We start from the raw sequence: 25,691 nt of genomic DNA on the forward strand, positions 1-25,691 counted from the left end.
CCGGGGAAGACGAAAGCAAGATGTATTTAATTTCATACTTACAACAAGAGAATAACAAGAGATATAAATATAAGAGATACAACAAGAGATATAAATGCAGACAAGATATAAAATAAATACCAACAACACGAGCCCTATCATAACAACTGTGTTTTATTACCCCCGTTGTTGTTGTTTTTTGCTGCTCTTTTTGTATAAATATCTTTTTTTCGGTAGTAATTTCGCTTTGTCTTCCGTCATGTTTTATTCATTAAGATGTTGCTTGTGTTTCTTGCCCTTTTCAAGACACTTCTAGACATTCCATCAGAGAGGTATGCACTATGCGCTGATGGTTCCAAGCTTCTAAGGGCAGATAGTTAAATTTCCAAGACTTTGTCACTTGAAGGACAAATATTCTATTCTATTCTAAGACCGAACTGTATAATCTCTCAATTGACGATACGCCACTATTTGTGACCTTGGTCCGCGCGAGATCCAGTCTTGCCGATACGCGAAAAATCGCCGGGATTGCATCCTTCCAAATTTGGCTCCTGTACACTCTACGAATGGAGTAGCTAAATTATGATAATTTAGCAACTCCTTTCATAATTTAGTTATCTAAACATCGAATGTGCAGATAATGATCTTCTCAATTGTTATTCTGTGCTTCCGTTGGGCACGCTTGAAGCAGTGTGTTCAGGCGATTTTAAACCATTTGGCTACTGTGTATATGTAGATTTTGAAGATGTTTTTGGTTGCCTTGTTTAAACCAGACATTTGACTCCTGTGTTTGGGGATTTTGGTGTCTTCGATTGTCTAGGCTCGTGCGTTCGTGTTGTGTTTGAATTTTGAGTGAGCGGAATCAAATCGTTGAGGTTCAGCGTTCAATCCAGGCTAAGCGCTAAGGCATAGACCTTTCTGTCACTTGATGTCTGCTATGTTATTGGTTCCAGTCTTTCTTCTCTCCTCGGCTTCGGAACGATAAGACCTGTGCAGTTGTTGCCTCTATCAAACCTCGTCGGGGGAAAAGTTTATCCAATGGAATGTAACTTTTCCATACAAATTACAAGTTTACTAGCTACATACATTCCATGCGAATTACACGGTAGGTAATTCCTATGAAATATAATACCCAAATCTCGCGTATGTATGTGTGGTATACCGGTATACGGGTACCTACATGGTAATGGAAAACATTTGTTACCTAGTCGGGGATTAGAAATGTGAGAATGAGAATTGTCTGGAATTTGAATATCCTCAATTTTCCTCTTTCTCCTCCACTTTCTCTTCCTCCTCCCTTTCCTTCGCTTTTTCCTCATCCTTTCTCTTCTCGTTTTTCTCTCCCTTCTGCTTCTTTTTCTACTCCTCCTTCCCCTCTTCCACCTTCTCCCTCTCTTGTTTCTCCCTTTCCTTTTCGTTTCCCTCCTCTTTCTTTATCTTCTTCTTCTCCTCCTCCTCTACATTATGCTTCTCCTTTTCTTACTTCTAGTCTTCCTCCTTCTCGTTCACCTCATTCTCCTACTCCTCCTTTCTTCCACCTTCTCCTCCTCTCCTTTTGGTCCACCTCTTCTTTCTCATTCTTCTCCTCCCTTCCCTTTTCTCCTTCTAATCCCCCTCCCACATCTGGTGGGTACAACCGGGGTACCATATCACATAAACAACTCCAATCCTTCTTCCCCTTTTTCCTCTTCCCTCCCTTTTTCTTTGTTCTCAACGCATCCTTTCTCTCTTCCTCTGTTTTATGGAATCTCACCAGGGCCTCATAAACGAAGAAGGATTGGAGTTGTTTATGTGATATGGTACCCCGGTTGTAACCACCAGATGTGGGAGGGGGATTAGAAGGAGAAGAGGGAAGGGAGGAGAAGAATGAGAAAGAAGAGGAGGACCAAAAGTAGAGGAGGAAAAGGTGGAAGAAAGACGGAGTAGAAGAAATAGGTGAACGAGAAGGAGGATTCTAGTATTCTAGAAGGAAAAGGAGAAGCATAATGTAGAGGAGGAGAAGAGGATAAAGAAAGAGGAGGGAAACGAAAAGGAAAGGGAGAAACAAGAGAAGGAGAAGGTGGAAGAGGGGAAGGAGGAGTAGAAAAAGAAGCAGAAGGGAGAGAAAAACGAGAAGAGAAAGGATGAGGAAAAAGCGAAGGAAAGGGAGGAGAAAGAGAAAGTGGTGGAGGAGAAAGAGGAAAATTGAGGATATTCAAATTCCAGACAATCCTCATTCTCACATTTCTAATCCCCGACTAGGTAACAAATGTTTTCCATTACCATGTACCCGTATACCGCACATACATACGCGAGATTTGGGTATTATATTTTATAGGAATTACCTACCGTGTAATTCGCATGGAATGTATGTAGCTTGTAAACTTGTAATTCGTATGGAAAAGTTACATACCATTGGGTAAACTTTTCCCCCGACCAGGTTTGATAGAGGCAACAACTGCACAGGTCTTATCGTTCCGAAAGCGAGGAGAGAAGAAAGACTGGAACCAATAACATAGCAGACATCAAGTGACGAAGTCTTGGAAATTTAACTATCTGCCCTTAGAAGCTTGGAACCATCAGCGCATAGTGCATACCTCTCTGATGGAATGTCTAGAAGTGTGCCAGGCAGGCTTTTGTTTTGAAATCTTTAGAAAGGGTGGTGGATTTCTCATTTTTTTTTTATTGGTTTCCTCTTTCTTTCTTTATCCATTTTTTTTTCTTTATTTTCGACTCCAATGTTTGGTTTGTAAGAGAGAATGACACCAAAAAGTCTTCCATGTTTACATCAGGTATCAGGTAGACCTGACAGGCGGACCTTTTCAGCCGTACCTGCAGTCAGGTCTACCTGATAGAGTCCTAAGGAGAGAAAAAAAGCCTAGTGGCCGTGGAGAGTAGACCGTCTGCCTTGTAAGCGTTAATTCGCGAGTTCGATTCCCACCCGGGGCGGACTATATCCTTACATAGATAAGATTCGTTCTCGGAACAGCGGGCTTTCTCCTATCCTGTCCTCCTTTCGATTTCGGGACGATAAGACCTCTTTAAAAACTACGAGAATTACTTTTTTACAGCGCAGCGTAGTCTAATCTAGTGTAGTCTAGTCTAGTCATATTAAGAATCCCATATCCCATTCATAAGAATCCCATATCCCATATGTTTTATTTAGAACACGATTCGAAAGAACGCATTGGGATGATAAATTTGCATCGTGAACATGCGTTCAGTACGCGTTAAGCGTTAATGAAGCTGCGTTTAATGAATATGTTAAACCGGAGGGGATTAGTAGGCCGTATTATAAATCACCGAGTAGATCATTGCTTCAGCATTAAATAAAAGATAGGCTGTATCGGTATCGGGACATAAGCATCACATCCACTAATATTAGGGTTGCCAACCGTACGTTATTTCCCGGAACAATCCGTATTTTTGTCAAAAATCAAATGTTCCGCCGGAACACACCTTTGTTCAAGGGAATGGAAAAAGTGACTTCTAGAATCTTGAAGAGTTGCAGGAATTTTAACATCGCTCCAGAATTTACAAGGGACATTATTATTTATTTGTTTGCAAAGATTTATTAGTGTCCGTTTAATGGTGCACCCTGTAAGAACTGGCGAAATGCTGAAAATAGTTGTTTTCAACACAAAACTATTGTTCTGAGTAATTTATGTAAACAAGTCTTTAATATTAGGCTCCCTAGGATGTTGCCATATGGCACACACTACATAATTAGTATGTAGATCTATCTTGTTGATGACCTTTTAACACTTTCGGTGTTGTTTAATCAAACCTAACTAGTGGCTCAGTGAAACTGTAGAACTCACCCAGCAGAAAAATGAAAGAAATTCGGTTATTTGTTTCGCTATAATTTTATTCATTCATTTTGGGTGCCGAGACCAAAATCTTTTGAGAAAAATTTCCTCTTGCAATACAAGAAGGACACAATTTGACTCGATTGATCAACATCGGACAAACTGTTCGAAGGACACAGACCGACAGACAAACAAACAAACTGACGTTAAATTCTAAAATGTTAGATTAGCAGTTTGTCTTCTTTAACACCAGCAAAAATCCCTCTTGGAACAATGCAAAATTTGGAGAAAAAATATTCCTTGGCAGCGAAAGTGTTAAGGACGATAAAAGAAATGTTGATAGTTGATACTAATGATCATTTTGTTAATTCGTGACGATAGAGTGTTGAGTTTCAACAAATTTCACGACAGATTGGGTTTATGTTGACTCCGGTGGAATCGGTTTGGGCGGTGATGGATAAATCAGGCTGCGAAGATAGCTTGCAATGGTACAAGCTGTTCGGAATGTTTCAGAAAGAAGAAAAATTTAATTTGTTTATAATGGTGATTTTGTTTTGCCAAAGGTCGGAATATCAATGGTCCAAAATTGTTCCAACACCCTATTGCCCCTTTTCAACCCAGTATAAAAACCAACGACACTTTCGGGTCACTCTTCTATCAAGGTAGGCCGAGTAGCGTGTCTGCCTTGTAAGTGCTAGGTCGCGGGTTCGATTCCCGCCCGAGGTGGACTTTATCCTAAACAGGTAAGGTTCGTTCTCGGAACGGCTGGCTCTCCTATCCTGTCCCCACCTCTTTCTCCCTCCCTTAATTCCCATCCGATCCGTTTCCCCTTTTATAGTCTAGGGATGGTTTCCACCTCTTTCTCCCTCCCTTAATTCCCCTCCTATCCGTTTCCTACCCCCTTTTATAGTCTAGAGATGGTTTCCACCTCATTTTCCCTCCCTTTATTTCCCTCCTCTCCCATTTTCTCCCTTTTTTCATCCCTTTCTCCCTCCCTCAATTCCCCTCCTATCCGCTTCCTACCCCTTTAATAGTCTGGTACCCCTAGAGATGGAAATTGAATATTATTCCTGTTTTATGAGTGTAAAACAGGAAATCTCACTTTCTGTTCTAGTCCGGCAGGGCCGTTTGCTTGGTGGTACCCGTTCAGGGTCCACATTTTTCGGGTAAATATTGAAAATTCTTAGGGTTATTGATTTTGATCCTTAAAACCAGAATGCCTTGGAGTCAACGAAGAGACTGGATAGAGATCGACCAAACCATCAAGGTTTTGTGAAATCTTTGGAAAGGAGGCTATATCAAGTGCTGTCTAACTTTAGTCCAAAAAATAAGACCCTCAACTCAAGACAAGATGAACGATAAATCTTTTTCAGATCCGAATCTGATTGGGCTTCCCAGAGGGATGTGCTTTCAGAAGATTACGTTTCGTTTCCTGACAACAGACCCTAAAGTGATCGAAAAATACCATGGCATTCATGGCACACTTTCCTTGACTTCGAAACTAATATTCCTCTCTTCAATACTAGTACATATCCCTACAGATCCTTGGAGTCCTTAGTTCTAACCCCTTTATTCTGCCCCTGGCTTTCCTCCTCTGTCTCCTCTCTCTCGTCCCCTCCCCCTCATCTACGTGTTTTACATCCGAATATTTTCCTAGCAATGCGATGAAAATTTTCACCAGCTCTCCCCTTCCCTCTCCCCCATTTTATTACTGTTTGTCTGGGCGCAAATTAAATTATTAGATTTGATTTTCCACTCTCAACATCGCTCGGCAGCGGCATTGCAGTGCTAACAAGGTACGTACGTGAAGTTTTGTAGAAATTAATGTCTGGTGGGGATGAACGGTGTTGAAATTCAGATATGAAATTGCGAACTTGAAACCTGGTGCTCTGAAGTATGTAGCTAGTAGCTACTATGTGAAAAACGTTATCTGAAAAGGCAACTTGGGATGAAAATGGGTTGAGTCAGTTAAGTGGTTATGAAAGAGGTCGAGGGGAAAATCATGGTACCTAGTCTCAAACTGAAGACTCAGAGGCCAGATTAATGCCTAAGGCTTTTTCTTTCTTTCGTCCTAAAAAGCTCTACTATTACAATGGTCAACGTCTGAAATCATTTAGACTGAAAGTCCGTACCTCGCCTGGGATTGAACCCACACCCTCCGGAAAAAGGGAGCGCCTTGACTGCTACTAGTAATAGTAATCTTAACTAATAATACTAATCACCTGGATACAGGGAGAAACCCAGATAGAAACCACTTCAAAGTACTCATACTTATTAATAAAAAGGTTTTAAGCCAGAAAGTCAACCTGTTACAATGAACCATCAACCTTAAACTCTTCGGTCGAGTTTACCCTTTCAAATAATAACCTAATAACAAGGGACCAAGCCGAACTAGTAATAGTTATGAATGAACCAAATTATAGGTCTGGTACCAATTAATTAGGTCCTAGTACCTCTAGGACTCTAGGTTCTCTAGGTTTTATAGTATACCACTCTAACACCAGTACTTCTAGGTTTTATAGTACCTCTTTCGGTTCAGGAAGAAAGCGGGTAATTGATTTCCGACCTTCTTAATTTAATTAGAAAGAACAAAGGGATTTAAGCTCCCTGCCGGCTTGGAACAGGTGTCTTTGTGAAAGACAGGAGGCAGGTCTCTCTAATTCAATTTGGTCGAATTGGTTTTCTAGATTAATATAAATCCTATCGACCGCCCCATTAAGGATTACATTTTGAATGAATCGAAATCCATGTTTAGCTCTTATGAGTCTTTAATGATCCCTTTGATTCTGTGAGTTTTTTGGTGGCTGATCACTTTACGTGTTCTAGAGAGGAAATAGCCAAATCTATCGAAAATAAAAATAATCGAAATTTCGAGATCGTCACTCGTTTAGTTACGGTTACGAAGATTAACTTGTCTTTTAAAGCCCCTAAATTTTGAACCACTGGAACAAAAAGGCTCCAAATTCCCAAGAAATACTTCACCTCACCAATATCACCGTTTCTCAAGTATTCTGAATCAATATTCCAAATCCTCCCAATACAATTACCCGAACAATAGGGCCTTCCATAAAGCAAAGGATTAAAGTTGGACAGGTTCTCTTGGTTCCCATGCGGATGTAAGATCTCAAGAGGACCACCCCCGTAGTCAGGTTGAGGATTACGAAGGTCCTAAAGATCACCAAATCTCAGGTAGCGTAGATTCTTCGGAGATAAGTCCGATTCCAACCGAAAATCCGATTCAGGCAAGGAGGTATACATATAGATTATAAAAGATACTGTGAGCTCTTTGGATTCAGGAATCTTGGGTTGAATGGAACATGGGTTGCCACACTTGAAGAATCTTGGTAGCGCTAAGTAGCTTGTTCTGTTCTTTGAATCTTCTACTTGAGATCTTGGTCTTTGGCTCTTCACTTGAGGTGGTATCTTGCTCTTCCAAGTATCTCTCCAAAAGGATCCAATTTAATTAATTTATTATTAATGTAATTCTTCTTATGCTTATCTTTTCAGGTTGGTACAACAGCAGATGTCATCAATCCATCATCACAATTTCAGCATGATTGTCCTGAACTATTGACAGCACAATCTGATACTATGGCTGGCATACTAGCGATCTGTAAGTTCATAATACCTAATCTGTCACCTAGGGTGGATTTCACCAATATTTTTTCAGTCCCTAGAAGGCCTGTTAAGCTAACAGTCTGTTAAGTTCCATTTAATTTGTATAGGCTTAACAGGACTGTTCCTTCTCCCTATTTCTTCTTGTTTAATATTCTTTTGCTTATCTCTATTTGTGTTGTTTCACATTTTTTTTTCTATTTTCTCTCCAAGACTCCTTCCAATGTGGATGATGTTTTTACCTTCATTTCTTTCACTGGCACTTCTCTCACTCACACTCTCTCTCTCTCTTCTATCTTTTTTACTGGAATTTATTTTTTTTTTTTTTTTTTTTTTTTTTTTTTTTTTTTTTTATTTTTTTTTTCCCCGGGCTTTTTTTTTTTTTCTCTTTTTTTTTTTTTTTTTTTTTACTGTTCTTACATTTCTTCTTCCACGGGCATTCATTTTTATCTCCTCTTTTATTTTGAACAATAGTTTTCTTCTTCACGTGGAGTTTTTTTTTTTCGTTGAAGAAAAGAAAGAAAAACAAAAAGACTAGAAAAAAAAAACAAGTTTAATTAAGAAGAAAATAAGAAAGGTAGAGAAGAAAAAATAACTAAGATTTTTCTTTTCTTAAATTAGTTTGTTGGAATTCTTGTAGACTTTGTGGGAGGGGGGAAAAGGGACTCCCTCCCTTTTCTACGTTCCCCCTCCATTTTCTACGTTCCTAATGTCTATTGCTCTCTACTAACGGTGTTTTATTAGATTTAGATCCGCAGGTATTTGTTGTGTTAGCTTTAGCTTGATATTTCTTTCTCAGTTATATTAACTTCGCTGTTCGTTCAGTTAAGCAGTTCTTTTTGCAGAGATGTTTTGTTAAAATTGGCAAAATTGGATTATTGAGGACTTTCTATACGACAGAGTACTAACTCTTCTAATACATTTTTAATTAGGTACTGTGAGAAATTCACTTAGAACCTATTTAGGACTAACATTCAATAATGACTAAATAACCCCCCTCACCCCTTTAAAAAAAAATTGCAATGTCATTTTCTGTGACGAAATTTTATTGTTTTAGAGTGCTAAGGGCTAAGGCCATCAGATATCAGTCATATTAATTAGATGTGGATATTAGTGGATGTGCTTATGTCCCGATACCCATACAGCCTATCTTTTATTTAATGCTGAAGCAATGTGCTGCTGGTGTATACGTTGCTTCTGTTTATGCTTCCCCTCTCTCGGCACAGTCATCTATCTTCATTACTCATTTATTCCCTCTCTCCTTCTCTCTCTCTCTCTCTTTCGCTCTATTTTCAACTGCTCCAATTTTCTATTTACATTTCTACAAGCAACCTCTCTCTATCTCTTCCCTTTCCCTAGTATTCTCTCTCTCACTCTTCCTCCTCTAATTTCTCTCTGTGTCTATTTATCCTTCTCTCTCTCTCTCTCTCTTCCTCTAATTTCTCTCTCGCCATCTATCCTTTCTCATCTGTCACATTTCACAAAAAGCATCACAGAGGTAATTCTAAGGCCTCTCTCTCTCTCTCTCCCTCTCTCTCTTTTCATCTCTTTCCTTCTCCCTCTGTATTTTCTCTCCTTTTCACATCATCCTCTCTCCTTCTTCTCCATACTCTTCTCTCACCTCCCTTTTCTCCCTCTCTCTCTCTCTCTCCCTCTCCCCCTCTCCCCCTCTCCTCTCTCTCTCTCTCTCTCTCTCTCTCCTGACAGAAGTCAGCCTGAATATTTCAAAATCCTGACATCTCTCTCTCCCCCTCTCTCTCTCTCTCTTTTCATCTCTTTCCTTCTCCCTCTGTATTTTCTCTCCTTTTCACATCATCCTCTCTCCTTCTCCTCCATACTCTTCTCTCACCTCCCTTTTCTCCCTCTCCCCCTCTTCCCCTCTTCCCCTCTCCCCCTCTCTCCTCTCTCTCCTCTCTCTCCTCTCTCTCTCTCTCTCTCTCCTGACAGAAGTCAGCCTGAATATTTCAAAATCCTGACAACTGATTCAGTGGCGTAAACCTCATTTAACAAAATAACATCCACGCCTATTTATTTTATAGGTTAACCTACTTTCTCACCTATTTATTTTATAGGTCACTATTTCTTCTCTAAAGGAACTGAAGAACAGTGGCTTCTTGCGGTCGGTAAAATGGGCTCAAAAGTTAGAGTAGGTTGGAACACATCACTTGCCTTCAGGCACACTCCATTTGTGAAGGGTCTAGATCTCTAGATTCTCCTTGCCCTTCTGATCAATTTAATTTGAAGAAACCATTTACTGATTAAATAAAACCATGTTGAATAGAGAGAGAGAGAAAAAAAAATCGGTTTGAGCCTTCAAAATCAGCAAAAGTTTTTGCCAGCCACTTCAGCAGCCCCGAACAATATGGTTACCCCTCGACACTAGTGTATAGTTTTGCATAATTCAAAGCCTTCCCCTGTCTCTAATGTGGCATAGAATTCACAGAACTGAAATGTGTCTAAAGCTCTGTGGAAGTGTTAGATTAAAGAGGAGGGAGAAGATTGGGAGGGAATGAAAAGCGGGGAGAATAAGGAAAAGGAAGTGTTAGAGGAGGGGGAAAGAAGAAGAAGGCAAAAAGAGGCAAATTTGCGATAGACCCCGAGACCGAGAGAGGGAGAGGAGGAGGAAGAGAGGGGAGGACAGTAGGAAGGATAGAATATAGAATTCACAGAACTGAAATGTGTCTAAAGCTCTGTGGAAGTGTTAGATTAAAGAAGAAGAAGAAGAAGAAGAGGAGGAGGAAGAAGAGGAGAAGGAAAGGACAAAGAGAAGGGAAGGAAGAGCTGGTCTGAGGAGGGGGAAAGAGGAAGGAGAAGGCGAAAGGAGGCTAAATTTGCGATAACATCCGAAGAGGAGAATAGATTGGGAGGGAGAGAATTCACAGAACTGAAATGTGTCTAAAACTCTAAAGCCGTGTGGAAGTGTTAGGAGGGGATGTGACGTCAACAGAAGGAGGGAGGGGAGGCAAAGGAGGGAGATTTGCGATAGAAGAGGAGGAGGAGAAGGAAAGGACAAAGAGGAGATAAGAAAGGTGGGTTAGAGTAGGGAGAAAGAGGGAGGAGAAGGCGAAAGGAGGCTAAATTTGCGATAAGAGCCGAAGAGGGAAAGAGAGTGGGAGGGATAGAATTCACAGAACTGAAATGTGTGTAAAACTCTAAAGCCGTGTGGAAGTGTTAGGAGGGGATGTGACGTCAACAGAAGGAGGGAGGGGAGGCAAAGGAGGGAGATTTGCGATCGAGTCGGAGAAGGAAGAGGGAGAGAGAGGGATTGTAGGAGTGGGTAGAGGGGTAGGAAGAGAGTGGAGATGGAAGGGATTACATCTGAAACTTTGCAAAGATAATAAACATAACATTCGTATCAGTTGTAACGTTGTTGAAAAGTTGTAAGGAACAATGCAATCAAAAACATAAGAAATAATAGAAGGTAACAAGATAAAAGAACTACCAAAAAGTCGAAACAAAAGGCAAAAAGAAAAAAACTTGCCACAAGTTTTGTGCAAGATCTCAATTAGAGTTCAAATGAAGATGGGCAAAAATGGTAAGCGCGTAAATCATAAAACCGACATCTGAAACTTTGCAAAGATAATAAACATAACAATTGTATCAGTTGTAACGTTGTTGAAAAGTTGTAAGGAACAATGCAATCAAAAACATAAGAAATAATAGAAAGTAACAAGATAAAAGAACTACCAAAAAGTCGAAACAAAAGGCAAAAAGAAAAAACTTGCCACAAGTTTTGTGCAAGATCTCAATTAGAGTTCAAATGAAGATGGGCAAAAATGGTAAGCGCGTAAATCATAAAACCAGGAAGGGGTTGGATAGTGTAGGAGAAATAAGAGAGGTATAATATAACGAGAGTGGAGGAGGGAGGAGAGGGAGAGAGTGAGAGGTGTTAATTGACATATCTAGGCCCTCCTGACTTGCACCCCACTACCTCTTCCGTCCCGAACCATGGGATTCTTGACTAAATTCTAGAAGTTTGAGTACTATAACCTGCCTCGGTGGCGTAGTGGTCAAGACGCTCGCCTGGTAATCAGGAGGGCGTGGGTTCGATCCCAGCCGAGGTATGGAATTTACAAAGCACAAAGCCAAGACAAAAACAAAACTGAGGGGTAGAAAACTTTGTAAAATTAACAAAACTTTTGCCAAGAGGAGCAATATTGCGGGCGGAAATTGTTCTTCCACCAAGTTTTGTGGAGGTGGTAGAGAACGCCTAAGGTGTTAACCTCGCCTAGTGGTTGCCTTCCACTCAAGAGTCTATTATTATTATTACTATAGAGGTTCAAACAAAAGTCTTTGGAAAAGTTATCTACGATGCGGGGTTTCTAAAAATGATGCCAGAAATGCCAGAATGTTGATATTTTCACTATTACTTCATTTGCAGCCAGAAGGTCTTCCAAGGTGTAGACATGACCAAGCAATGGACAGACTAGACACTACTAGAAGATGGGCCATGTCCTGAAACCTAAACCACACCTTATTTATTCATACCATACCATATCAAGCAATGACACTTTTATTTGGGGACTGAACAGTCAGGCTGATGGAATGGTTTTCATAGTTTTGTGGAAAAGTTTGTCGGGCGCGGCGGCGGGTTGTAAATAGTTTTGTTTGTGTTGTTGTTTTGCGAGGAATTTTACCCGAGTTTTAGGAGGATATCGTCTCTAAATGGTACAGGGTCTTTGGGGATGGTTTTCGCAGATATTTTCTTCCTAATATTCTATTTGGATGTTCCTATTCTTTTTGAAAATTTCACCATGGAAGGGATTGGAGAGTGTAGGAGAAATAAGAGAGGTATAATATAACGAGAGTGGAGGAGGGAGGAGAGGGAGACAGTGGGAGGTGTTAATTGACATATCTAGGCCCCCCTGACTTGCACCCCACTACCTCTTCCGTCCCGAACCCTGGGATTCTTGACTAAATTCTAGAAGTTTGAGTACCATAACCTGCCTCGGTGGCGTAGTGGTCAAGACGCTCGCCTGGTAATCAGGAGGGCGTGGGTTCGATCCCAGCCGAGGTATGGAATTTTATCCTCATTTATTTGAGAATTTGACCACATAATAATGGAGCTCTCGGTTTTAGGTGGTAGAGAACGCCTAAGGCGTTAACCTCGCCTAGTGGTTGCCTTCCACTCAAGAGTCTATTATTATTATTACTATAGACTCTATAGTATAGAGGTTCAAACAAAAGTCTTTGGAAAAGTTATCATCTACGATGTGGGGTTTCTAAAAACGATGCCAGAAATGCCAGAATGTTGATATTTTTACTATTACTTCATTTGCAGCCAGAAGGTCTTCCAAGGTGCAGACATGACCAAGCAATCGGCAGACGGCAGACTAGGCACTAGACTAGAAGATGGGCCATGTCCTGAAACATAAACCACACCTTATTTATTCATACCATATAATATCAAGCAATGACACTTTTATTTGGGGACTGAACAGTCAGGCTGATGGAATGGTTTTCATTCGAAATGTGTCTTAATTGACTTTTGATACTCTCGGTGTTAAATTTTGTAAATGAGAACAGGGGAGGTGGGGGTTAATGACTCATTCGGTGTAATTGGGGCACCGGGGTGGGGGTAACAGGACGAACCGGGTAACTGCGACCAAGGGGGGTTTACATTAAAATGTCTCCGAGGTCTAATGGTTTTGAGTATCTAGGCTTTAGTGTAAATTAAAATAAGCCCAGGCTTTCGGATAAAATTGGGCTTTAGACTAAAATTGGGCTTTCGGTATTAAATAGGCTAAAATAGGTTCGTTTCTCCTCATATAAAATATTGAGTATTTTATCGTTTCCTATTTCCCGTTTTTGTGGGATAAGGCTTTTATTGGTTTTCAGGAGACCTTTGTGAATTTTGTATTAGCCGTTAACGTGTAATCAACCGCCCCGGACGAATGAATAAGATGCTCAAAAGTCGAAAATTTGACTTAGCTACGTAACCTTTTTTCTTTCTTTTTTTTTAATAAGAATACTTTTCATTTATTTACATAAATAAATCATACATTCCAACAAATAACAGTAATGATATTATGTTTTATCAGTCAGTCATTCTTCCATGTTATTTTTGATCTTCTATCATCTTACAACTTCTGCACAGATGGATGAAAAACGCCCAAGTGACCCAACATCAAGTCATCATGAGACTGCAGACCCTGCAGTTGGCTCCATAGACTGGCAGATGGTGTTTAGGATGAAGACATTGACAGTGCACTTTCCTTAGAAAGTGATTCCCAAGAATCTGCCTATTTCCATGGTATTTCTGCGAAAGATGCTTTTCAAATACTTTTTACGGTATCCGATAACCCTGTATATTGGGAAGGAACAGGAGGTAATTCCGAAATAATGAAGTAAAAAACGCCGCGATATAAATTTAGTTTCAGTTTCATTAGTGGGACGGGGGAGTTTTAAATTGCTGATTCGAATTTCGAAACAATATAATTTGAAATTGATTTTGGTAAAAGATATGCCGTTTTTCTTCTGCCTTGGTATGTTTTCATGCTAATGAGTCCCGGGGATACATATTTTCCGAAATTGTTTTAATTGCATATGCCTCTCTCTCTCGATATCAGATATTTCATGATACCCAGTGGCGGCTCGTCACTGTAGTAATGTAGTACCCCCAAAAATATAAATGAAAATTAGAAGAAAATTTTTGATGACTTTTAATTTTAAGGATAGGCGTTCTTGCTTTTTGTTCTTTTCTAAAGGTTGTGTAATACCTGGAGAACCTGGAGATTGTTTTTACTGGTCTTGCAAAATTTGAGACCAAAAACTTCGAGACAATGGATAAAATTTTCCAAGATTTGCTCAAGGTGAAAATCATCTTTTTCTATTTTCTATTGGGGGTTCAATACTTTTGCTTTCAAGAAAAATCAGAATTAATTATGTATCAAACAATTGATTTTACAGTCTTCCAACGGACATTTCCATTTCTTCTATTGAAAAGCCGCCACTAAGGTTGTGTATAGGAAAAGTGAAACCGATACAGTCGAGGAGGGAAAGGGAGGGAATAATTAGAGCAGAAAGGTAGGGGAGGAAATGGAAAAGAGGGAGGAGGAGAAGTTCAAAGCAAGAGGATGAGTTGAAACTAGGAGAACGGGGTGGAATTGATAGCCCGAGGCAGATAATGAGAATTTAAATTCGGAAAACAGTGAAACCTAATTTTAGGAGGGGGGAAAAAATGTTTTTCGATATTAGTATAGTTTGGAGAGTTTTGGATTACACTATAAGGCCGCACCAGGCCGGGTGTATCCAGTAATAATTATTGGGAAACGTTGCAAATTTTGGGATTGAATTTGCTTTGAAAATGAGATCATAAAATTTTTTGTACGAGTAGGTATATGATTTGAAACATCAAAAAAGAAATATATACCTACTTGAAATATGTATTGAACATTCTTTCTTTCTTGAATTGATAGAATCAAAAAGGTCAAAGTCGTCACACTCCGACCATTGTTATACAGGAGCTGTACAACAACATGTACAACAAACACAACAACAAGATCAGACTTATCACTTATCAGACACAATAAAAATGAAATGACAAAAACTGGGCCCAATAAATCTGCAGGAGCTTCTCTATTACACATACCAAGAATGGCAATCCTCCGTTTTGTCGTTTCGGATATGTATTATTGAATTATGATCAAACTGCTCGATAAAAGAGAACAGGAGAGACGAGAGAGAAAAAAAAGGAATAAATAAATGATATAAAAAGAAAGAAAAAAAATGTATAAGTTGGATGTTGGAACAATATAAGCGCAGATTATGTTCGGCAACATTCTTGCAACTTGTAAACATGGATTTGACATTTGAATGGTTTGGCGGCTTGAGAGGAATGTGACAATGTGTTTAAATGTGGAGCATTTGTGGAGAAAGCGTTTCAATTTATAGCAGAAGAAAAACTACATATTATGTGACTATCTGTTGCTCGCAGGATAACTCTTTTGTGGCTCTTGTTGGGATGTTGGGTTTGAATATGTATTTTTTTTTTTTTTTTTTTTTTTTTTTTTTTTTTTAAAAATTTACATTTTACAACAATATGTTACCGAGGAGGAAGGGGAAGTTTTGGAAAGTGGAAATGGAAAGCCATTCACATGGCATACGTGAGTGTCTACATATGAGAGACAGGGGCGAAAATGGGAGATTATATGGGAAATTTTTCCGGACTGAAAAACGTCCCATAGTCTAAAAGGGAAGAGTGAGAGAGAGAGAGACCAAAACTGAGGTGGTGAGATAAGATTGAGGAAGTCTTGAGAAGGATGATACATTGGATAGCAGGGTATCGAGGGAAAGTATTAAAGAAGGTATAACTTCGAGCCCAAATTGGAAAAAAAAAAGAAAAAAAGAAATGTACCCCACTATAAAAGAAGATAATTTGAACTGAAAAAACTCACCAAAAAGGAAATCGACAAAAAAATTTAACTTTGTAAAGGAGCCACTATGAATTATGATGCTTTTATGGGGACTCAGGAGTCACTAAAGTAGTCCCTGGTGTAAATCCTGGAGACAATAGGGGAGAGAGAGAGAGAAAGGATGGGAGGGAGGTAAAAACAAGTTTGGGAATAAGAAACTTTAAATTATACCCCGGAATATTTGAAATTTATCATTAACCAGGAGAGAGAGAGAGAGAGAGAGAGAAGGAGGGGGAGGAAGTAGAGAAAGGTAGATGGGGGAGAATGAGAGAGTGTGAAGGGATGGAGAGAAGGGGAAAAAAAAAAATGTTTTTCGATATTAGTATAGTTTGGAGAGTTTTGGATTACACTATAAGGCCGCACCAGGCCGGGTGTATCCAGTAATAATTATTGGGAAACTTTGCAAATTTTGGGATTGAATTTGCTTTGAAAATGATTTGAATCATCAAAAAAGAAGTAAATACCTACTTGAAATATGTATTGAACATTCTTTCTTTCTTGAATTGATAGATGCAAAAAGGTCAAAGTCGTCACACTCCGACCATTGTTATACAGGAGCTGTACAACAACATGTACAACAAACACAACAACAAGATCAGACTTATCAGACACAATAAAAATGAAATGACAAAAACTGGGCCCAATAAATCTGCAGGAGCTCCTCTATTACACATACCAAGAATGGCAATCCCCCGTTTTGTCGTATTATTGAATTATGATCAAACTGCTCGATAAAAGAGAACAAACAAGAGAGAGGAGAAAATAAATAAGAAAAAAAATGGAAAAAGGAATAAATAAATGATATAAAAAGAAAGAAAAAAATGTATAAGTTGGATGTTGGAACAATAAGCACAGATTATGTTCGACAACATTCTTGCAACTTGTAAACATGGATTTGAATGGTTTGGCGGCTTGAGGGGAATGTGTTTTTCGGCCACATTTCTGTGGAGCATTTGTGGAGAAAGGCTCTTGTTGGGATGTTGGGTTTGAATATGTGATTTTTTTTTTTTTTTTTTTTTTTTTTTTTTTTTTTTAAAAAAATCCTTTTTTTTGGGGTTTTTTAATATTTTTTTTTTTTTTTTTTTTTTTTACTGTAAAAAATCACTCTTTTTGTGGCTTTTGTACAGTTTTTTCAACACATAAATATGCTTGAATTTCGTGCCATTTGTTGTGTTCTATTCGATAGCATCATTGGAAACAAGATATAAAGGCTAACCGTGAAAAAAATCTCAGCATGGAAACGATAAAAACCTCAACTAAAGCCGCCAAAGTTTTCAAATGAAAAAAAGCCAGAGCAAACCTCAGTAACCTAAGTCACGTCAGGTTGGGTTGCGATGTCATTAGATATTATGGCCCAATAATAAACATTATGGTTGCCCGAGATATGCCTCTTCGGGCCAAGAGGGGGCTTGTTAGGCTTCCTCAAAAAGTAATCTCTCAGAGAGGTCTTTCAAAATTCGATGGACTTGGACTCTTGGACATGATAGTTATGTCAATAATACTTTAATTACCTTATTATAGGGTAAGGAAAGTGCACTCTTTTCAGGCAGGAATGTGAAAATTCTTTCGAATAATCGTAATTCAGTACAACATTATGATTCATCATTTGTTTAGCACAAAATTTATTACTGATGTCGCACATGAGTAAGTTGAGTTGATCATCAACATCAATGGTATTTAATTTTGCATTGATAATAATTAATAGATTAGTAGTATTTTTTCCCCCTTATCCATGGAACAATGGAAACCCACCTTTAACAAGATTTGGCCCAACAAAAAACCGCAATATAGAGATCTCAAGTTAAGTAAATCCATGTAAAAATATAGATATACGTAGATGCTTTTGAAGTTCTGAAAAACAGAAACAATATCTTATATTAATTATGAACGCTATAAACCATCTAAATCCAAAATAGGTTCTCTATCCAAAATGACCTTATGACCCTTGACTGGGTTCATCTAGATCCCTTGACTGGGACCCCCAAAGCCCCAGGGGGTACCCGAAGAGGTCATCCTATCTCATCATTATGTCCGGCGCGTCTGTCATCACAGCGAACGCACGCGGCACCAAAATCGCAACAGCCGTAACCGAATACATCAGTCTGATAATGCCGCCTCATTGCGCTACAGGGCCGTAAACCAGGGGGCTCATCTGGAGCCATTTGCTCCCGGATTCTTAAGGACGCCCGGAAACAGCAGTTTTATCCCCCGAAAAAAAGGAAAATGGGAAATGATAACGAATACCTCTCCGGGCTCCTGAAAGGGATCCGGAATCACCAGCGGGTTTTCTCTCCAAAAAGGAAAATATGTAAAATACGAATACCCGAATCGTATTTTCCTTTTGGAAGCTGAGACGATTTCCCCTCTTTTGACGTTGTAGTGCCTGTACTAAACCATAGGAAATCCGCGATCTTGAAGCTGGGAAATCGCTTTCAGCTTTCGAAAAGAATATCGAACGACCGGAAATCTATTATTTTTGTTTGTGTTTTTTTTTTTTTTTTTTCCAAAGGGACAATTGTTCGAGAAATAAAAAATAAATAACTAAAAGCTATTTAACTAAGCTAACTTTTCGTCTGAATGACTCTTGGTCCGCCAAAGATTGTTCCTCGGAATCGCTTTCGCCTTATTTCACGGCACATTCTTTTCCATCCCCATTCGGGAAACGGAAAAGTTTGGTCCGTAAATTTCCGCCCTGGTCGGGATTTGAACCTAGCACCTCCGGGCTCGGAGTGCTCTTAAACCACTCGGTTGTACGGTTAAGACCATCATAAATGATTCACATACCTATTTATATTATTTTCTATCATCAATCTGTCTATGTTTCTATCTAGGACACGATCTAGGTATTGTGGATTATCAGCAATTTTCCCCCGTTTTCTTCAAAGCCCGCTTGTATCCAATATTTCCCAGGATTAAACTAGAGAGCACACCAGTGTCACTGCGAATAAAAAAATAACAAACAAGATGGGATAGGAAAAAATTAATAATTCATATTAAAAACATATTTTCTCTCAGTGGAGAAGGGCAGGAGGAAATTCATCCGGAGCCATTTGCTCCGGGATTCTTAAGGACGCCCGGAAACAGCAGTTTTATCCCCCGAAAAAAAGGAAAATGAAAACGAATACCTCTCCGGGCTCCTGAAAGGGATCCGGAATCACCAGCGGGTTTTCTCTCCAAAAAGGAAAATATGTAAAATACGAATACCTGAATCGTATTTTCCTTTTGGAAGCTGAGACGATTTCCCCTCTTTTGACGTTGTAGTGCCTTTACTAAACCATAGGAGATTCGCGATCTTGAAGCTGGGAAATCGCTTCCAGCTTTCGAAAAGAAAATCGAACGACCGGAAATCTAGTATTTTTCTTTGTGATTTTTTTTTTTTTTTTTTTTTTTTTTTTTTTACCATTGTTCGAGTCGACCCTGGACCCCGTTTGGCCTTTTATTACGGGCCTGGGCTGCGCCAAACCTATATCTGGACCTGGACAAAGCTTTGAACCGGTTTTAGCGATGAGGTTTTTCTGATTGAGTGGAACCAAAGCGGTTTTTGTGACCAAAGCGGGCGCTGCCCGATCCTATTCAATGCTAATTTGGGACGCGGGACGGGTGGGACGGTAAACAATCGATGATTTATAACTTTTTGATTGGGACGACAACAGGGTGCTGTTATTGCACCCAAACTATGGGATTCGCTTTTTTTAGGGTTCGAATGTTTTCCTGTCATATCTAGGCGACAGTTATGAAATGTTGCGTAGCAGTTTTAACAGTGTCTTTTCGTCTTTCGTTCTCATTTTAGATTTTAGAATAAAATTTGAAATCGTGATAAGTGTGTGGAATAAATCGGTAACTTAAGTAGGTATGGAGACAAATCCTGCTCTCTTGGATCTGCACTTCTGCAACTCTAACTCCTCTTGGAGCTAAATATTTATGTGTCATTTTGGGATGAAGTTTTGTAGGCATTTTCTGCCCCTAGAAAGAACCAATGAACTCCCACAATACAACATAAATGGATTCAATAGATCCTCACAATACAACATATGGTTTCACCTGTTATCCTGTATATCAAGCTTCTTTATTCCACTTTTATCACGCTAAGCTTGGACCACAAAGCTCACATAACTGGAAATAAATATAACAACTGAAACCAATGCAGAAAAAAAGCTCAGTAAAATAAGGCCAACTCGAAACCAAAGAGAGAAAAAACACATAAAAATACTGGAACTCCGTGCAATATTACCAAAATGAGCAAAACAGAATTGCAAGAATTAGGACCAATATTGTCTGTGGGTGAATAAAGAACGAACTCACAATAGGTACCTAACATCGTTTGAAATTAATGAACAATTAAAGCTCCGTGCAATATTCCAACTGAATAACGCCGGATAGAGAATAGAATTTGCAAACCAAGAGAAAGTAAGCATGGTGAATGCACACAAAACTTAACACACACCTAACTATCCGAGAAGAAAAGAAATGGGTCTGAAAAGTTTGGAAAACATATTAACAGAAGAAGAGGAAGAAGAATAGCAACTAGATATTGAAAGAGGAGAAGGAGTAGAAAGAGGAGAACGAAAGAGAGGGAGGAGAAGGAGGAGAAGAAGATCTAGAAATGGGAAGAGGAGAAGCAGAAAGAGGAGGAAAATTAAAAAGAGAGGAAGGAAAAGATAGAAGAAGAAGATAAAGAAGTACTAGAAATTGTTGAAGGAAGGAGGAGGTTGAAGGAGTAAAAAAGTTGGAGAAGGAGAAGACTGAGAAAAAGAAGAAGGAAGAGAACTGGAAGGAGAATTAACAAGCTGGGCCCGTCCCTCCGGGAATTTTTTAGCCCGTAGTTTATTCGATCGTGATTAGAGAAAATCAGTACGTATGTACACAAAATAACATCCATGTCTATTTATTTTATAGGTTAACCTACTTTCTCACCTATTTATTTTATAGGTCACTATTTCTTCCCTAAAAGAACTGAAGAACAGTGGCTTCTTGCGGTCGGTAAAATGGGCTCAAAAGTTAGAGTAGATTGGAACACATCACATGCCTTCAGGCACACTCCATTTGTGAAGGGTCTAGATCTCTAGATTCTCCTTGCCCTTCTGATCAATTTAATTTGAAGAAACCATTTACTGATGAAATAAAACCATGTCCAACAGAGAAAAAAATCTGTTTGAGCCTTCAAAATCAGCAAAAGTTTTTGCCAGCCACTTCAGCAGCCCCGAACAATATGGTTACCCCTCGACACTGGTGTATAGTTTTTGCATAATTCAAAGCCTTCCCCTGTCTCTAATGTGGCATAGAATTCACAGAACTGAAATGTGTCTAAAGCTCTGTGGAAGTGTTAGTTAGGAGGATATCGTCTCTAAAGGGTACAGGGTCTTTGGGGATGGTTTTCGCAGATATTTTCTTCCTAATATTCTATTTGGATGTTCCTATTCTTTTTGAAAATTTCACCAACTCTGCGTCCTGTTTTATCATTCAGTCATTCTTCCATGTTATTTTTGATCTTCTATCATCTTACAACTTCGGCACAGATGCATGAAAAACGTCCAAGTGACCAACCATGAAGTCATCATGAGACTGCAGACCATGCTTGGTGTTTAGGATGAAGACATTGACAGTGCAATTTCCTTAGAAAGTGATTCCCAAGGATCTGCCCATTTCCATGGTATTTTTGCGAAAGATGCTTTTCAAATACTTTTTACGGTATCCGATAACCCTGTATATTGGGAAGGAACAGGAGGTAATTCCGAAATAACGAAGGGAAGATTGGGAGGGAATGAAAAGCGGAGAGAATAAGGAAAAGGAAGTGTTAGAGGAGGGAAGAGGGAGGAAAAGGCAAAAAGAGGCAAATTTGTGATAGACCCCGAGACCGAGAGAGGGAGAGGAGGAGGAAGAGAGTGGGAGGAGAGTCGGAAAGGACTGTTTCTCCCGAGAGAGGGAGAGGAGGAGGAAGAGAGTGGGAGGAGAGTAGGAAGGATAGAATATAGAATTCACAGAACTGAAATGTGTGTAAAGCTCTGTGGAAGTGTTAGATTAAAGAAGAAGAAGAAGAAGAAAAAGGAGGAGTAGGAGGAGGAGAAGGAAAGGACAAAGAGGAGGGAATGTAAACCTGGTTGGAGGAGGGGGAAAGAGGGAGGAGAAGGCGAAAGGAGGCAAATTTGTGATAAGAGCCGAAGAGGGAAAGAGAGTGGGAGAGATAGAATTCACAGAACTGAAATGTGTGTAAAACTCTAAACTAAAGCTGTGTGGATATATTAGGAGGGGATGTGACGTCAAGAGAAGGAGGGAGGAGGCAAAGGAGGGAGATTTTGCGATCGAGTCGGAGAAGGAAGAGGGATAGAGAGAGATTGTAGGAGTGGGAAGATGTGTAGGAAGAGAATGGAGAAGGAAGGGATTGGAGAGTGTAGGAGAAATAACAGAGGTATAATATAACGAGAGTGGAGCAGGGAGGAGAGGGAGAGAGTGGGAGGTGTTAATTGACATATCTAGGCCCTCCTGACTTGCACTCCACTACCTCTTCCGTCCCGAACCCTGGTATTCTTGACTAAATTCTAGAAGGTTGAGTACTAGAGAGGTTCAAACAAAAGTCTTTGGAAAAGTTATCTACGATGCGGGGTTTCCAAAAACGATGCCAGAATGTTGATATTTTCACTATTACTTCATTGCTAGCTTAGTTAGCTTAGTTGGTAGTGCGTCTGCCTTGTAAGCGCTAGGCCGCGGGTTCGATTCCCGCCCGGGGCGGATTTTATCCTGATGGGATAAGGTTCGTTCTCGGAACGGCTGGCTTTCTCCTATCCTGTCTTCCTTCTCTCTCCGATTTCGGGACGATAAGACCCTAGAGTTACAGTTCCCTCTGTCAAACCTCTTAAAAAAAAAAAAAAAAAAAAAAAAAAAAAAAAAAAAAAAAAAAAACAAAAAAACAAAACTCTTTTTCTTTACTAAATTTTTCGCTGTCACAGTCCAACCAAATTTTGTTTCGCAAATTTTCTTTGGCAGTTAGTTGCTCTCTAACTTTTTACGGTACTTTTTACTCCAATTATTTTTTTACTTAAATTACTTTCCGCTTATTTTTTTCCAAACTAAAATTTTTCTTTCATTTAATTTTTCGTTGGTAGTTTCGAGCAGCTGTGCATCAACTACGCCAACGAACACCTGCAGTACTACTTCAACCAGCACGTGTTTCAATACGAACAGGAAGAATACAACAAGGAGGGTATTCGTTGGCGCCATATTGAATTCTCGGACAATACGCTGTGTCTGCAGCTGGTCGAGGGGAAACCCAATGGTCTCCTGTGTGTTCTGGATGATCAAGCCAAGTAAGTTTTGAATAGAATAGAATAGAATAGAATAAGGAGGGAATTCGTTGGCGCCATATTGAATTCTCGGACAATACGCTGTGTCTGCAGCTGGTCGAGGGGAAACCCAATGGTCTCCTGTGTGTTCTGGATGATCAAGCCAAGTAAGTTTTGAATAGAATAGAATAGAATAGAATAAGGAGGGAATTCGTTGGCGCCATATTGAATTCTCGGACAATACGCTGTGTCTGCAGCTGGTCGAGGGGAAACCCAATGGTCTCCTGTGTGTTCTGGATGATCAAGCCAAGTAAGTTTTGAATAGAATAGAATAGAATAGAATAAGGAGGGAATTCGTTGGCGCCATATTGAATTCTCGGACAATACGCTGTGTCTGCAGCTGGTCGAGGGGAAACCCAATGGTCTCCTGTGTGTTCTGGATGATCAAGCCAAGTAAGTTTTGAATAGAATAGAATAGAATAGAATAAGGAGGGAATTCGTTGGCGCCATATTGAATTCTCGGACAATACGCTGTGTCTGCAGCTGGTCGAGGGGAAACCCAATGGTCTCCTGTGTGTTCTGGATGATCAAGCCAAGTAAGTTTTGAATAGAATAGAATAGAATAGAATAAGGAGGGAATTCGTTGGCGCCATATTGAATTCTCGGACAATACGCTGTGTCTGCAGCTGGTCGAGGGGAAACCCAATGGTCTCCTGTGTGTTCTGGATGATCAAGCCAAGTAAGTTTTGAATAGAATAGAATAGAATAGAATAAGGAGGGAATTCGTTGGCGCCATATTGAATTCTCGGACAATACGCTGTGTCTGCAGCTGGTCGAGGGGAAACCCAATGGTCTCCTGTGTGTTCTGGATGATCAAGCCAAGTAAGTTTTGAATAGAATAGAATAGAATAGAATAAGGAGGGAATTCGTTGGCGCCATATTGAATTCTCGGACAATACGCTGTGTCTGCAGCTGGTCGAGGGGAAACCCAATGGTCTCCTGTGTGTTCTGGATGATCAAGCCAAGTAAGTTTTGAATAGAATAGAATAGAATAGAATAAGGAGGGAATTCGTTGGCGCCATATTGAATTCTCGGACAATACGCTGTGTCTGCAGCTGGTCGAGGGGAAACCCAATGGTCTCCTGTGTGTTCTGGATGATCAAGCCAAGTAAGTTTTGAATAGAATAGAATAGAATAGAATAAGGAGGGAATTCGTTGGCGCCATATTGAATTCTCGGACAATACGCTGTGTCTGCAGCTGGTCGAGGGGAAACCCAATGGTCTCCTGTGTGTTCTGGATGATCAAGCCAAGTCGAAGTACATTTTTGGACGTTTTTTTTTAGACCAAAATGGCATTTGGTAGACCTGAGGGTACCTAATACATAGATATAATGAGTCTATCCATTATTTCTGCGGCTAGGAAGGTAGACCAAAAACAAAGGAGTAAGAAGAAAATTAAAGCCGAAGAAGTGAATAGAAGTACCTACTACTGGTACGTTGACTGGAAAAGCCTGACGTCAAATGCCTAGTTGCTTCAGCAGGATAAGGCAAATGAGAGAAGTAGAAAAAGAATGAAGGGAAGAATCAGTAGAAAAAGAATTAGTAGTAGAAGCAACAGAAAAAGAATGAAGAGAAGAATCAGCAGCAGCAGAAGAAAAAGTTTTGCCCTTATTCTCACACCATCATTTCCTCCTTTTTCTCTCTTTTCTTCTTGTTCTCTCATCTATACATTCATCCTCCTCCTCTTCCTACTCCTCCCCCTCCTCCTCCTCCTCTTCCTCCCCCTCCTTCATCTCCCTATTCAGAATAATGAATGATAAGTAGGAGCCACCTGGGAGGAAGAAAAGGGAACGAAAAAGAGGGAAGAATGTTGAGACGAGAGGAGGAAAAGTGCCTCCATTCACACGGAGTTTTTGATTTTCAAAGTGCAAACACCTAAATGATAATACATTTGGAGTGCTTAAAAGAAGGAATAGGGAGAATCTTTTGAATGAAAAACGCGAGAAGAAAGAGGCGGGGGAGGTGTATTAAGAAAATTAAAAGTGTGTGAAAAGGGAAACACATAAAAAGAGAGAAAAAAACTCGGAAGTAGAAGAAAATGCAGATGGAGAAATCACAAAAGTACTAAAAGAAAGAGGAGGAGAAGAGTGAAGAGAAGGGGGAGGAAGAAGAAGTCACAAAAGTAGTAGAAGTAAATTCAGATAAAGAAGTGGAGAACAAGGAAATGTGAGCGAAGAAGTATTTGGATTATGAATAATGAAAATGACAATGGATCTGCTGAAAAAATGGAAGGGGAAACGCGTAGGCTCGAAAGAAAATAAGGCAAACGAGATTGTAAATAGGAACAACAACAAAAACATCATGAACAATCCCAACAACATGTGAAAGAACAGAAAACATATTTGACAATAGGCACACGTGGCTCCTTTGACAAAGTCAAACAAAATATTGAAAGCTAACAATAAGGTAGTAATTTCATTACAAACTTTGAAGAAGAGGAGGCAGAAGGAGAAGATGAAAAAGTAAAAATGGAAATTGGAAATAGTAATAAATAAGTGAAATAAAGGGGATATGAACATATTGGACCATTATATGTTTCTTACTGTATAGGAAAAGGA

The 25,691-nt window shown here is 39.6% G+C and overlaps 1 long non-coding RNA gene across 2 annotated transcripts in view; it reads left to right on the top strand.

The window, feature by feature from the left end:
* LOC113467699 overlaps positions 1–25,691 on the top strand; it is a 77,467-nt gene that overhangs the window by 28,155 nt on the left and 23,621 nt on the right. For both annotated transcript variants that reach the window (XR_003391676.1, XR_003391677.1), the window contains exon 2: positions 7,275–7,380. This is a non-coding gene — a long non-coding RNA (uncharacterized LOC113467699). The remainder of the gene's footprint in view (positions 1–7,274; positions 7,381–25,691) is intronic.

Source organism: Diaphorina citri, unplaced genomic scaffold (assembly GCF_000475195.1).
Source record: "Diaphorina citri unplaced genomic scaffold, Diaci psyllid genome assembly version 1.1 scaffold531, whole genome shotgun sequence".
NCBI classification, from domain to species: Eukaryota; Metazoa; Arthropoda; class Insecta; order Hemiptera; family Psyllidae; genus Diaphorina; species Diaphorina citri.